The sequence below is a fragment of the Falco naumanni genome, chromosome 5, assembly GCF_017639655.2.
Source record: "Falco naumanni isolate bFalNau1 chromosome 5, bFalNau1.pat, whole genome shotgun sequence".
In the NCBI taxonomy this organism is placed as follows: domain Eukaryota; kingdom Metazoa; phylum Chordata; class Aves; order Falconiformes; family Falconidae; genus Falco; species Falco naumanni.
In genome coordinates, this window is record NC_054058.1 from 15,669,589 (window position 1) to 15,684,963 (window position 15,375).

Below are 15,375 nucleotides of genomic sequence, written 5' to 3' on the forward strand. Positions count from 1 at the left end.
AGCGTCCCGGCACAGGAGGGCCTCGAAGAGGTGCGGAGCCGGGCCGGTACCGGTGGGCGCCGCGCTCCCGCCCCGGGCCGCAGGTAACGACCCGGGGCTGGGGAGCCCGGAGGCCGCCGCAGCTTTGTGCGGGGACGTGGCCGGTAGCAGCGGGGGCCGTCCGGGGCGGAACAGCCGCGTTGCGCCGCCGTGGCGCCGAGCGGGGCCTGGCACAGCGGCAGAAGGCCCGTGTCGGGGCCCTGTTCGTGAGGGCGGCTGGTCCCCGTGGGGCGGCTAGCGGGGCACCTGCCTCCCTGCGGGAGGGAGGGCTTTAATCACTTATTAATTAATCACCTTATTTTTCTGTCGTCTAATAATAAGCACAGCTTGAACCAAGGCAGAAGTGCTGTGTGGTTTTCTTTCACCAAACTGCTTTGGAGGTTGGAGTCAGGGACTGTGCTGGTACAGGGGCTTGCTGCAAGGGTGGAGGGAAAAGCGCCTCTGAGCTTCGTGCTCTGTCAGGGTGAGGCTGCAGGTTTGGTCTGAAGAAAATACAGTGCGGCTGTTGAAATTCTCTGCTGTTACGTTCAAGGGGAGTAAAGAAAGAAAAATTATCTTAGGAGGGAGGCCATCCCTAACTGCCCCTGATAAAGAAGAATCTGGTTTACATGTGGTTTATTCCACAGTTCTGTTTGCCAGGAGTGCTTTCGCCTTTTCTGTGAAGTACCTGAAACAGAGAGGTTTTATAGTGCAGGACCTTTTAAAGGCCAGTAGTCTGTCACAATAGCTCAACTTAGAGCATGTTCTGGTAATCAGAATGACCAAATGGCAGCCGCACTGTATTTTCTTCAGACCAAACCTGCAGCCTCACCCTGACAGAGCACGAAGCTCAGAGGCGTTTTTCCCTCCACCCTTGCAGCAAGCCCCTGTACCAGCACAGTCCCTGACTCCAACCTCCAAAGCAGTTTGGTGAAAGAAAACCACACAGCACTTCTGCCTTGGTTCAAGCTGTGCTTATTATTAGACGACAGAAAAATAAGGTGATTAATAAGTGATTAAAGTGTCCACACTGTGGACAGGGCAGTATAGGAGGCAGACTGTGTGCTATTGAACTTCCTTGTTTGATGTGTTGCAGGTTGGCTTTAACTTTGGGGGAAATTCTGCTTTTGGGACACAGAGTTACACACTCCCTGAGCTCATAACACATAATTTTCTCTTTGCAAAATAAATGCACATCCTGTCGGTTATCTCAGTCTTGAGCTATTTTATCAAATCTTGGAGTGGAAATTTCTGTATTTGCTGAAAAGCCTCATTTGCCATAGCAAGAAGATTATTGCTACAGATTAGAGTGGTGCCAGGTCCCTGCCTGATTTGTCAGAGGTATGCTTCTGGCTGTACCACCTTGTTGGGTAAACACAGGAACAAATGAACATGCTCAGCCACTTAAATAACATTAGACCTTTTAAGGGGCAGGGCTCTTGGAGGTGGTTTGTCCATGTAAAAGACACACATGCTGGAATCCAGAAAGCTCTGCCTTAGTGTGTCACACAGGACAGCTTACATACAGGAGAGGATATCATATCTAAGTGATTGCTCATTCTTTCTAGAGAGAGATTTTATGTTTATTTGCTTCTGTTTTGCATTTCCCATAAAGCAAGTGCTACTACTGTTTTCCCTGGATTGAATGGAGTAAGGAGAAAACTTCTTTGGTCGCCCACTGAGTAGGGTGAAGACTGGCTCTAGGTAGCTGATTCTTCTAGCATCAGCCTTTCCCACCCCCCATGCCATGGAATGAAAATAGGGAGAAGTAACAACTGGAAACTGAGAACATATTAATTAAGGATTTCATAAGTGAAGTTAGGGAAGTAAGAAAAGGCAGGCAATCAAAAGACACCATTTTGCAGTGGATAGTCTGTGATCTGACACCAGAATTTTTCCTGTGGCTAACAAACACTGGTGAAGGTGCCAGGGTGACTGGCCCTGTGTATTGGGTGTAGGCATCAAGCTGTTGGTAGCGGGAGCTGCAGAGGCAGCCTCTGTGAGGAGAGGCAAGGGGCTGCCCCTTGCCAGATACAGCTGCTTCCCACCAGCTCCAACAGACCCACTGCAGGGCAAGGCAAGCCCATCAGCTGGGGCACATCTGTGAAAGCATCTTTAAGAAAGGGTTAAAAAAAAACCAACAAAAAAGTGCACCACAGCTCTGTTAAGAGAGAGAGAGAGAGAGAAGGGAAGGGAAGAAGTGTGAGAAACTGTCCTGCAGATACCAAAGTCGGAGAAGGAGATGTTCCAAGCAGCAGAGCGGAGTTGCCTGCAGACCCTGGAGGAGGTCATGGTGAAGCAGGTATTTCACTGCAGCCCATGAAGAGAAACATGCCAGAGCAGATATCTACACTGCAGCCCACAGAGAACTCCATATCAGAGCAGGTGGGCATGCGCTGAAGGAAGCTGCAGCCTGTGGAGAGCCCATGCTGGAACAGGCTCCCAGCAGGAGCTGTGGCCTGTGGAGAGGAACTCATGCAGGTGCAGTTTGTGAAGGACTGCAGCCAGCAGTCCTTCTGACTGGCCCAGACTGGAGCAGGGGAAAAGTGCGAGGAAGAAGGAGTGGCAGAGAGGAGCTGTTATGGACTGACTGCAACCCACCATCCCCACCCCCCTGTGCTGCTCCAGGGAGGGGAATAGAAGAGCTGGGAGTGAAGGAGTGAAGTTGAACGTGGGAAGAAGGGGAGGGTGGCAGGAAGGTGTTCTAGTTTTTTTGTCTTTGTTTCTCACCATCCTATTCTATTTTTAATTGGCAACAAATTAAATTAATGTTCCCCAAATCAAGTCTATCTTGCCTGTGATGATAATTGGTGAGTGATTTTTCATGTCTTTATCTCAACCTGTGAGCTTTTCCACATTGTTACCACCCCCTGTTCTGTTGAGGAGAGGGAATAAGAGAGCAGATGTGTGGGCATCTGGCAGCCAGTCTAGGTCAACCTACCACACCATGGAAGCCTCTGGTAGCCCATTTCAGATCATGCAGGAACTTAGTCTGATGTGGCTCTGCTGCCGGTTGTTCGCTATAACCCCATCATGAGAACAACAAATTGTGTTAGAGCCATAAACTGTTCACCCTTCATCTGCATGGGGGATTTCATAGCTTTAATTGTTCCCTGACAATTGCAGAGACTGGCATTCTTTCAAGGGGAATAAAATGAAATAAAGGACAAGGTTACAGTGATCCTTTTACTTTAGGTTACATAAAATAGAATGTATTAGGCTTTAAAGAAAAAGAGCTAAGAGAAAATGAAGGTGAGACTTGCTATCTGTCTTGCCAAACACAATACAAAATCGTGAAGCTTTCAGATATATTCAGATATATATAAATAGAAAAAGAATTCTATTCTAAAGCTTTATTTATTCTTCCAAGAAAAGAAAACGATGTAGTCCCATGGTTCTGACTGAAACACTGTAAGACATCCTCATTATTCTGTTAGAAACCGCCTTCTACATTTCTATCTAAACTGGCCAGAAATATGTTTATACCATTTGCAAGAACATCCATCTTGTAACTACAGTGAAACATGCCTCAGATGCAAGAACTTGGTATATAGACACTTGGGAAACTCTTATCAATTAAATTATTGAAATGAGAAGAAATGAGGGGCAAATCCCTTAGTGGCTATAAATGCTGTAATTCTTCTGAAGATGGGAAAGCAAGCAGAGCTGTTCTGATTTATGGTAACTGAGGATCTTGCCCTCATACTAGTAGTAGTGTACTTAAAAATATAAGCAATGGATCTGATTTATGACTTTTTATGCACCAGCGTGAATTCCAAGTGAAATATAAATCAGGAGCTATTCAGTGCAGGTAAGTTATTCTTGATACAGGCACTGATATTTTGCAGGTGTAAATGCAGTGTAAGTGGAACGAGAACCAGGCTCAGTATCTGATGAAAGTTCAAATTTGATTATATGAGTAATCTTTGACTTCCAGTGTATGGACTTGTTATGGATTATGGACTATTTCTGCAGGGTCTGTGAGAGGTAGCTAAGAAAGGCAAGCTGACTGTTAATAGACCAGATGCACATACATTTCTACCAGAAAATGTCTAGAGTCCACAAAAATACCAGTTGCACTTGGTTTTTATGAGTACTTCAGAGCTCCAACCCAATTTTCTGAAGTCAAAGAAAGCTTTGCTAATGAAGTCATCAGCAGCAGGATGTGCTTCTACTTACCATACTGTTTTTGTAGCCTAGCTAACAAGCCGCATAGCTGTTGCTGCCTTAGATGTTGCAATGGTCCTTTTGCCAACAAATTGATTTAAATATGTCTGCTGAACCTGTAAAAAGGGTATAGTAGTAGCGAAAGGTCTGTGAATTTCCCTCTGGCTTGGGCATGATACAAATAGCTGGCACAAACCCCCAGTACCTGGGATAAAGCTTGGTGGTGCCTGAGGAGGCAACGGCAGAATCGGCTTGCGTTTGTTTGTTTCAAATACACTTATTGTCTGCCTGTATTTATGATAAGGTAGATCTTGCAGCCAGAACCCATTCATTTGAGCTCTTGGCCTCTGAGAAATGGACCCTCCCTGTTTATGGTTTCTAGGGAGCCAAACTTGCATGGTTGCCACTGCAAGTGTTTCAGCCAAGTGACTGTAGTAATGGTGATGCTTAGCCATGCATCAGATGAAAAAGAAAAGGTTGTTTTCCACCTGAGTGGTGGAGAAAGAATGCTTGGAGGCTAATTTCTTTTAATGGATGACTACAGAGCTAGGACATCTGCCAGGGGTTACTGCTGTAGAAGGGCTATGCTAGTAAGTTAAGTGTGCTTGTCACTGTTTCTTGGCACTGAGGCCAACTGGCATGGCATAGCCCATGTCCAGACTGTTAAACACTTCCCAGCCTTTGAAACAGGATGGCTGCATGCAGACTGCCCATTGGGAATGGTTCCTGACCAAGCTAAGTCCTGAAATGCACCCAAGAAGCTGCTTGACTCAAGCTTGCATCAAAACCCAGTCAGAGATCATTCTAACAATTTGAGCATACAGAGGATGAAGATGCAGTGCAGTACCCAGCAACTGCTTAATTTGCCGTGTGTTAAACAGCGAGGGTGTTCTGCTCAGATCTACTTAATTTTGGTTTGATAACATGAAGATGGCTTAAGTTATCAGAAAGGTGGTGTTCTCCCCTTCCTGCCCTGCGTTCTCCCTAGTAGTCCAAAGCACTGAGCTAGGCAATGACAACTCTGAGTGTTTGAACTATGGTGGGTTTGTTTATTCATTTTGGATGGGCTTGGTTTGGGGCTTTTTTTTTTTTTGTGGGGGGAAGATGAAGAAGGGCTTTTCTATCTGTGTAAAATGCTGCACAGTGCTGCAAATGAGTCTTGCTTTTGTCCTGCTGTTTTTCACTTGGCCCTGCAATGTCTGCTTTATTTTACTTCTCAACTCCCTTTACAGAGAATTGACTGAACCTCCTTATATAGCTTTTGTCATTTGTTCATAGCATGCTGGATTTTCAGAAGGCTACAGAACTCATAGAATTCCCTGTGCTAACATTTGCTTTCTATACTGTGGTAATTGAATGGCAGGAGCACAGTGCAATTGATTGGCACATGTCAGAGAGAAGAGGAAATGCATTCTACTATCTGACTGCCGTGCAGTCTGGGGAGAAACCAAATTTCTAATTATGTTTGTAATAGAGGAAACAGGGCCTTTTAAAATCTTTCCTTTGAAGTGTCTGATTGGGTTAACTACCTAAGTATCCACAGAATTACCCTGTGATCCCGTGCATAAGGCTGCCAATATTTGAAAGTATTTTTGTGACTAATGACTGTAAAATGGCATGGAAAAGATCGGGTGATAGTACCATCGCCTGGATCACCCTTACTTTATTAGCACTCAAAACACGTTCCACATGGGCAAAGACAAATGCCCTATCAGACCTGAATAAGCCCCGGGGTGGCATCTCCCATCGGTTCGAGTGGTAGAGCATAGTCGGCTCTCAGCATTCCTACCGGGAGCTCACATGGTGGCGTTTGCAGTCGCAGGCGCTGTTCAAGCTGTATGGTTGCACAGAGCAGATGCAGACCGTTTAACATTGCCTAGCAGGTCACCAGTGAGCCACACTTATGGAACTGTTGCATATGCCATGCAACACTATCTTTGTCTGATTGTTATTTTCCCAGTTAGCTCTTCTGTTTACACTTACAGTATAGTTTGCCTCAGATTTCCTGGTGCAGAAAATTAATAATAGCTCTTCATAAAACAGACTAATTAGTGTAATGAGCTGGTGTCTGGTACATGTATTTTTCTCCTGCAAAAGCCTAAAAGTCTAAACAAACAACTAAGCAACTGTACTGTTTAATAAAATAGCAGGCTTTTTTAACTAAAAGGTTGTGTTTTTAAAGATTTTTAGAGTACTTTAACGTGCATAGCCTTCAGATAATGGCCAAAAACATTTCCAGAGATAATTCCGTGTTATTTGGTAGAGGAGTTAGTCTACCACTCTAGTCTACTCTGAACTACATATCTGAAAGTGCTGACATAAGAGATAGTATCCAGCACAACCACAGAAATTGTGAACTCCACTCATCTGGCCACTGTTAGTGAGCAAGAGTTATCTCATTCAATATTTTTACCAGCAAATTAGATCTCATATCAAGAAATCAGTTTTTGTCTTTCTTGTTGCTGTTTGCCAGCCACGCTGCTTCTTTTTGTGTCTCATATTCTAGCATAGTTTTGTAGTCCTGTTTTAAATCCAGGGGAGACCATCGCCAAAGTGACAACTGCAGAAGAAGGGTGCCTTGCACCCCTCCTCTCAAGGCATGACCTTTACCCCAGGACCTCATTCTACACAAAACTGAGCATAATTGTGTGACAGCAGGCAGTGCTCAAATCAACTGCAGATTTGTACTGAACTCTAGGCGTTCGCAGTCTTGGGACTTTAAGTCAAAATCCTTCTATTGCTCAGAGGACGAGTACTGTGTAACTTGTAGGTGGCATCATCTTCTGAATTCTTTCTGTCTGTCCTGGTTTCAGCTGGGATGGAGTTAACTTTCTTCTTAGTAGTTAGTACAGTGCTGTGTTTTGGCTCTGATGTGAGAACAATGTTGATAACCGCAATGATGTTTTTAGTTGTTGCTGGGTGATGTTTATACTAAATCAAGGACTTTTCAGTTCCTTGGGCCCTGCCAGCAAGAGGGCTGGAGAGGCACTGGGAATTGGGAGGGGACGCAGCCTGGACAGGTGACCCAAATTAGCCAAAGAGGTATTCCATACCATATGACGTCATGCTGAGTATATAAACTGGGGGGAAAAGAAGGAAGGTGGGACATTTGTCATTATGGGATTTGTCTTCCCGAGTAACCGTTACGTGTGATGGAGCCCTGCATCCCTGGGGATGGCCGAACACCTGCCTGCCCATGGGAAGTGATGAATGAATTCCTTGCTTTGCTTTGCTTGCGTGCGCAGCTTTTGCTTTAACTATTAAATTGTTCTTATCTCAACCCTTGAGTGTAATATTCCTTTCTGATCCTCCTTCCCATCCCTCTGGGTGAGGGAAAGTGAGCAAGCGGCTGCGTGGTGCTGGGTTTCTGGCCGGGGTTAAACCACGACACTGTCCTATTGCTTTCTTGGGGTTCAGTGGTGCCTTTCAATGTAGCGAGCTGTAGCAGGCAAGAAGCCCTTGCACTATTTAGGATTTGGGGTCTGTTTCCCTTGATACTTGGAGAGAAGTCATCTGTCACAGATACACCATGTTTGCTGGATCCTGTGGACATGAACAAAATCAGTCTAGTTCTACTAATGGAGAAAGGGTGGAAGAGGGAGCCACGGCCCTTCTCACCCAACTCTTGTTCCTCCTGCTTGCATATGAGGAAACAGGGTCTTCCTTCCCTTCTCTGAAGTCCACTGGAACTTGAGAGATGGCCTTCTTGGGGCTACTGTCTCACTTATGTTCTGAAGTCACTACAAGATCACTGGTTCCAATTATAACACATTACCAGATTTGATATACATCTTATCCTTTGGGAGCTCATTTGAAATGATTTACCAGGGAAAGCTCATTTTCTGGAGCACTAAGATTTATAGTTTGTTCCAATCAAGTAAGAATTTGCTGTTAATCCCAATGTGGACATTCCTCTTGCAAGTAATTTTTAATTATTATCATGTGAGGCTTCCTCCATCATGGTTCCTGTCACTTTTTCTCTTCTCCCTGCCATGTAGGTTTAGATTTAGGGTCAGATTCATTGTAGGAGTAAGCTGTGACAGCTCTATTGATTTCACCAAAGCTGTATCCAGCTGTGAATTTGAATGCTTTCTTTTGTCAGAATGGCTTGAAGTTGAAATGAAATGTGCAAGGCATCCATGATTGTATACTTTCATTGTAAGGAAGAGATGAGCATAAGAAAAAATTTGGCTCTCATAAAACTGCAGCAAAGCTGTAAATAACAAAAAGCTGTATTTTGCCATCTTGTTTTTTGTAAACAAAGCTGCTTCTGAAGGCAGTTACATTTTGTTTAAGAGCAGATCCTAGATTAAAGTTTGGAAAAAATGCCTATGAACTAGCCCCAGTGTTCAGACTTGTGTACAAAACCTCATTTGATTCAAGTAGAAGGTAATTAAATGCTCATAACTGTTGCTGAATTTGGCTCATTATGAATCCAAAAGAAACATCAGGCCAAATCTTTTGGTCTGTGTTTAGTTCTTATTCAAGTCTAATGAGAGTCAGAGGTGTCTTAAGTAATATAAGACATCGCTGTACACTACATCGCACTGTCAGGGACTTCCACTCTCCATTGCTGGTGATATTTTTAGTGGGAAAGGGGCTGGCATGTGCAAAAATACTTACCAGCTATAGACTCCGTATACAGACAGTGAACATTGACCCCACTACTTCTTGGTATTTCTAACCAAAGCTCAATAACTAAAAAAAGTCTCTAAATTTTACAGGGCAAAGAGATCCTCTCTGTAGTTTGAAGTGGGAGGTCTGCTGTGATAGAACACATCTATCCATTGTAGCTTTATTTTATTTATTGTTTATTTGACTTTTAGATCTTAAGTGTGTATTCCAACTTGCTGTTTTGGCTGTAGTAGCAGAAAGAGAAACCCTAGAATCTTTTATTTGAATACTTACCATTGTGTTTGGTTATTTATTGCTTTCAAATCAGTGGACAAGCAATAACCAATTTACTTGAATATTTTTGGGAATGAACTGATCTGTATTGAATTCTGAGAAAAAATATGTGATTTTGCCAGACTTAGGCATAGCTGTAAAATATATTAGGCATCAGATACTCCTATGAGCTCTGTCCCAGATCCCGCATTATTCTCCTGGGACATTGGGCAGATCTTGCTTCAAAAGACAGCTGAAAAAGATGAGCTGAAAAAAGCATTTCAGGTGCTTGATGTTGGTCAGACCCTGAGAGTCACAAAGGGTGGATTCAGGGGAGTGATTGAAATCTTTCATCTAAGAGAAGCTGAATTTGATGCTGTGCTGGCAGAGGTATGCTACGTCATTGCTGTTCATAATCATTTAGAAGTTGTTTCTATTTATGTCAAGAGTAAAATTTCAATGGGAGCAGGTTCCAGACCAATATTATCAAAAAGATGCTAGACATGGTCAAAACCTTCTGTTCAAGTGAAAGTCGTAGAAAACTTGCAAAAGTAAAGAGCTAAATTTGACAGTTTAGATGTCTATATAAGGATTTTGTCTGTGTAGTGTGTCTCACTGTTTGAAAGAGTTGCCATTTACTAGCAGTTTTTTAGATTAAAACAAAAAGATCTGACAGCTTCAATTCATATACATGGTGGTGTTATAAATATGCATACATTAGATTGTGAACTCTGAGTTAGAGATCAGCTGGTTTTTGTCTGCCTGGGGAGTTTCTCAGCTCACTTTTGGTATTTGCTACCTTATAAACCATCGTCAGATTGGACTTAAAGGAACATAGGGTGTTTACATGACATCAAGACTGACATTTACCAAAACTAAGGGAGGATTCTGACATGCAGCCTGCACTGGCATTATTGTACACTTAAATTTCTGTCCTGAAAGTGTAGGTGGCTAAGTTTTATATATATATATATTTTTTTTTTTTTTCTAATGTACTTGAGTCTTGTTTGCCTGTTTAATTTGGGTGAGCCTATCTGTTACATTTGCATTTTAAACTGTAATGAGTTAAGCCCATTTCAGCTACGATTGCTGTTAAATTCTTTGCTAATACTGAAGTATCATTAGGGGGACACATGAAGTAGTCTTTTGGAACAAGAGAAGGATGCATCAGAGAATGAATATACTTTCATATATATGTGTGAGAGATCATAGAGCTAGAGAGTTGAGAAATCTTTATCTTGCAGGATGGAAAGACATGTAGGTTGTAACTTTTTCGGGGAGGGATTTACCAGATATTAAATTAATGTTCTCCTTAATTCTAGACAAGTTGTTGAGAGTACACAAAACAAAACCAAAATTATAAGAGAAATCCGTTTTTGCTGTTTAAGAGAAGAATAAGTAAGGCAAATGAAGTATTTTAAAAAATCTGGTATCACTCTAGGACTTATCCATGTATATCGAAATACAGATCCCAAATATTGACACAGTTACTGGGCCATATCTTGACTTCCTGTCAAAGTTCACTAAAATTGCCAGAAGTACCAACGTGCTCAGAAGGTAAGTGTTCCCTCTTATGTAGTCAAATTGCTCCTAAATTGTAGGCAGTCATGAATCACTTGTGAATTACCTAGCTCTCAAGGCAGAATCTAGCTGCTAATGTGAGCTTCTAGTGACATAGAGATACAATATGCTTTCTTCTAAAATTGCTTTTTCTGTATGTGTAATTGGCATAGTTGCCATAGGAATGTTACCTGATTGGCAAAGGGAAGGGAATGGTCTGCTAAGCCACCGATCTGCTACTGGAAAAATATGAACTTTGAAGACTAGTCAGTCTGTTCTCTAAGTTAACAATGAAAGTTGTTGTGTATGAAAGAAATTATAACTGATTGTTGAACAGGGATTTGAAAACATGCCACTTGGCTTGACATGTCTTTAAGTGAAACACAGAAGCTAAGCCAAGGGACACAGTAATGGGAAAGTTATAATGTTTCAGGATTCAATCCTTTAGGATTAAATAAATTGCATTCATCTTGGTTTCCAGTGCAGGTAATTTTTCAAAAGTAAAGTTGAGAAGACACCAGCTGTGTGTGAACTGGGATTGATTTGGATTCTTACCTTCAGTGAAGTAAAATGGAAAATAGAGCCATACTCTATGTAAAAATAATAATAATATCTACATCATACACACATACAACCCCCACAGCTGCCCCCCCCAAATCTGTGCTCTCACAGTAGCTTTCTTAGTGGAGCACTAAATATTTTTCACACCACACACCTTCCCCACCCCCCCACCCCCCCACCCAATAAAATATAAAGGGTGAAATTCAGCAGGGAAATTCCTTTTCCTGCAGTTTGTCCTGTGGGTTTGTATGATCTGGCCTTCAATAAAGAGTTGCCTCAAAAAATATTCTGTAAATTCCAGACCAAGTTTGTTCCCAGCAAGTGCAAAGCTAAGAAAACTCCCAGACAAAGAGAGAATGAGGGAGTGTAATACTGAGGATACAAAAATGGGATTAGGACTTTGAAAGGAAGCAGGAGGAAGAAGAGGAGCAGCAAAAGAAAAGAAGAAAAAGGGAGGCACCTAAGCCACTTTCTCCCAGAGAGACAGGGGAGCTTAAAAAATTCTAATTAATTAGTGAAAACTAATTAAATAACAAATGAGGGATCTTTCCTGGAATAAAAGGTTAATCTTTTCTTTATTACATGCAATATAATAAAATGGTAAAGCGTTTTGTTTGCTTGGGGTTGGATTTTCTTCCAGTGTTCAAAGAGAATATATAAAACGTTACTCTTGATTTCCTTTTAAACTCACTAAAATGTGGAAAGTAAGCACCGCGCTTAGACCGTGCTGTCCTTTGGCCGGCTGGTTTGTTGGCGAATTTGTCGGAGAGCATCTGCGATTACAGGAGCAGAAGCGCCGGTGGGTCGGTCGGAGCTGCCGGGCACCAGCGGAGTGACTGCACCACGGGAGGGCAGTGCAGGTGCTGTTTTCTGGCAGGTTCGGTGGGAGGCATTGTCAGAGCTACTTTCCCTCTGTAAAACTCGAGCAATTCCACTAAATTCAGAGGCTGAAATGATGGCAGAGCTTGGCTTCTGAGACTTGATCCCACAAATACAGCTATGAATAAAATTGCACAAAGCTTTTCAGAAGCAGTTAGTTAAGGCTGAAAGCAGAGAAGGATGTGCAGAGTGGAATTTGGCACCTGCAGAAACCACTGGTGAAAGTAAACTTGTCCAGTAGATAACTCTGAAAATTACCTGCTCTGGTGCTTGATGCAAGCCAATAGGATAAAGAAACAAAAGTAAAAGCGAGGCAATGTTTTCAAATTTTAAAAATAGTTTTAGAAGTTACCGGCGACAAACGCATCTCAGATTTGTGCTGGGGGAGAAGGGGACGAGGAGACATGCCTGTTGTTCTCTGGAGAGTATCTGATAGGAGCAGAGGAGGGGGGACTACTCTGCCATCCCAAGGGCCAGATCAAGTTGCTAGCATCCCTTTGTATCCCTTATGGCAGCCAAAAAAAAAAAAAAAAAATCCTTCAAGAAAAAATATTTTACACTAGCAGTCATCGTGGTTGCGGCAGAGGAGCAGCTGTTACATTTCTGTTCTGCTCAGAGATCCAGGTCTGTGATGGTTTTCTCTAAAAGCAGTGCAGGGCTGTGAAGATTAGCCACAGTGAAGGCAGGAGCAAGCCACCTTCTTGCATTTGTAGTTGTTCAGATGCTAAAACAAGACTCTCCCATTGATGTCCTTACAGTGGTCTTCAATGGTACTGTGATGCACTTGTGGTTTCTGTTCATCAATGCACTCGTGGTTTATGTTCATCTAATCTTTTTTATTATATTTATTTTCAGATTGAACAATGATCCATGGTTACATTTTTGTATGCATGCAAAAACAAATTAGCCACAGTTGCCAACCAATGACATGAAGTTAGCTGGAATCCCTGCTCAGGAAGAAAGTATGTTGACCAGGGTGGTAACAGAAACCACAGGCTGGGGTAGTAATTCATTTCAGGTAAGTAGAAGATGCTCTTAATGTACTGATATCACTTTAGTAACATGTTTAAAAGGATGTTGCGCTGTTGTATTATGAATATCTGGCCATACTTGTATGCTTAGGATTTTTTTGTTGTTTCGCTTTTTTTAATTATGCTGAAGTATTAAGCGGTATTTTGAAAGCCTCTCTAATCCACAATGCGAATCACTTACAGCATCAAAACCATAAGCACACTACTCTTTCAAGCAGTCTTGCAACAAATCTCTGATGTAGGACTGGCACAGTCCCACTGTGATTTTACTTCTTAGTTACTAGATGCCTTGTGGCTTGAGTAACAATACTTATTTAAGAAACTAGACTCTCCAAAGCAGTACAATTTCTGTAATGGTTTAGTCCTTTGCAAGGCTGGTGTAAAACATTCTGTCACATCAGAAGGATGGTATTTTAAGCATTTTGTTCTCTTTTTATTTAGAAGTATCCAGATACCTGAGAGCTCAGTCTACTTAAATCTCTGCACGATTTTTTTTTTTAATTAGAGGAGGAAGTGGTGGTGTGAGTCTGGGAAACCTGGATTTTTATTGTTTTATTTTTGCACAAAGTGAGCCATGAAAATTTGTTTATAAACATCATGATACTTTATTATATTTGGGCATTTGCAAGTTAACCTAATGTCATATATCATGGCTAATAGTAGTTATTATTTACAAGGACACAGAAGAGTATTCCATGCCTTCTAGAGTACTGTGTGACAGTCTGTTGGCTCTACCCTAAGACTTTTCATAGAAGAAGAAATACATTAAACATAACCTGATATAAATTCCAAGGAAAATCCAACCTCCTGCTGTGCTTGGCATGGGCTTGGCCTGTAATTTGGGAGGGGGAAATAAAATCTTTCTGATTTCACAGCTGTTATTGCACCTCAGGGCTGCAGTAGTATTTGCAACGCATTTGCTTCCCTTCCACTGAGTAGGACATCTGAATATATCCTCACTCTAGTCTGAATAAAATATTAACATATCGCAAGGCTGTTAGGACAGATTGTATCCAAGACAATCTTTTCTCGCTGTAGAAAAGCCTATCAATCATGACTCGGTATAGTTGTTATTAATGTCATAGCTTTTATTCATTTGGCTATACGCAACTAACTGAAGAGTAGCATTTATGTTTTCGTGTTAAGCATTTCCTATCACAAAAGAAATGGCTGTAATATCTTCTTATTATAGAATTTATAAATTGAAAATATCCTCCAAAGTCCTAATTAGAGGTATATTTAATTTACAAGGTTCTTTGTTATTTTTTAACAGCATTGTGAAATAGAGCTGTTATGTATATTTTATTATATTAACAGAAAAAAAAATCATTAACTTAAGGCAAGGTTACTGCTGCATATATATCCCAGGAACAATTCAGTTAAAGAAGCGTTGCAAGATACGTAAGTGCATGATGTACACAGATAATTATTCAGATACGCTTAAGAGTTCATACATTCTTTTAAATATTTATCTGCAATATTGCAATGGCTATTCCCAAGCCAAACCTTATTCTGCTTCAGTTTGGATGCACATGATCAGTCAAGGATACACTTATATTCGTGACTCTGATTGGGTTTTGAATTTGTATGTGCATGTTTGGGGAAAAAAAAAGAAAAAAAGAAAAAGTTCCTAATGTCCTCAGTATAATATGGAATAAAATTTTTCTCCTTGTATAGGCAGAAAGCCACATTTGGACCACCAAACACACATAGCTGTATTTAGACAACATAACTACTATAAAGCCCAAGATCAATGTGGTGGGTTGACCCTGGCTGGACACCAGGTGCCTTAAAGCTGCTTTATCACTACCCTCTTCAACTGGACAGGGGAGAAAAAAATATAATGAAAGGCTCATGGGTCAAGATAAGGACAGGGAGAGATCACTCCGAAATGACCATCATGGGCAAAAGAGACTTGACTTGGGGGAATTAGCTTAATTTATTACCAATCAAATCAGAGCAGGATAATGAGAAATAAAAACTAAAGCTTAAACCACCTTCCCTCCACCCCCCCCTTCTTCCTGGGCTTAACTTCACTCTCAATTTCTCTACCTCCTCCCCCATGAGTGGCGCAGAATGGGGGTTACGGTCAGTTCATCACGTTATCTCTGCCGCCCCTTCCTCCTCAGGGGGAGGACTCCTCACACACTTCCCCTGCTCTAGTGTGGGTCCCTTCCACTGGGTGCCATCCTTCAGGAACAGGCTGCTCCAGTGTGAGTCCCCCACAGGGGTCATAACTCCTGCCAGCGAACCTGCTTCAGCGTGGGCTCCT

General features: G+C 42.0%; 1 long non-coding RNA gene across 4 annotated transcripts in view; it reads left to right on the forward strand.

The window, feature by feature from the left end:
• LOC121089566 overlaps positions 1-15,375 on the forward strand; it is a 119,875-nt gene continuing 104,500 nt past the window's right edge. For 3 of the 4 annotated variants that reach the window (XR_005828257.1, XR_005828259.1, XR_005828260.1), the window contains exons 1-3: positions 1-83; positions 10,514-10,629; positions 12,928-13,090. This is a non-coding gene — a long non-coding RNA (uncharacterized LOC121089566). The remainder of the gene's footprint in view (positions 84-10,513; positions 10,630-12,927; positions 13,091-15,375) is intronic. The other variant, XR_005828258.1, reaches the window with a different exon arrangement.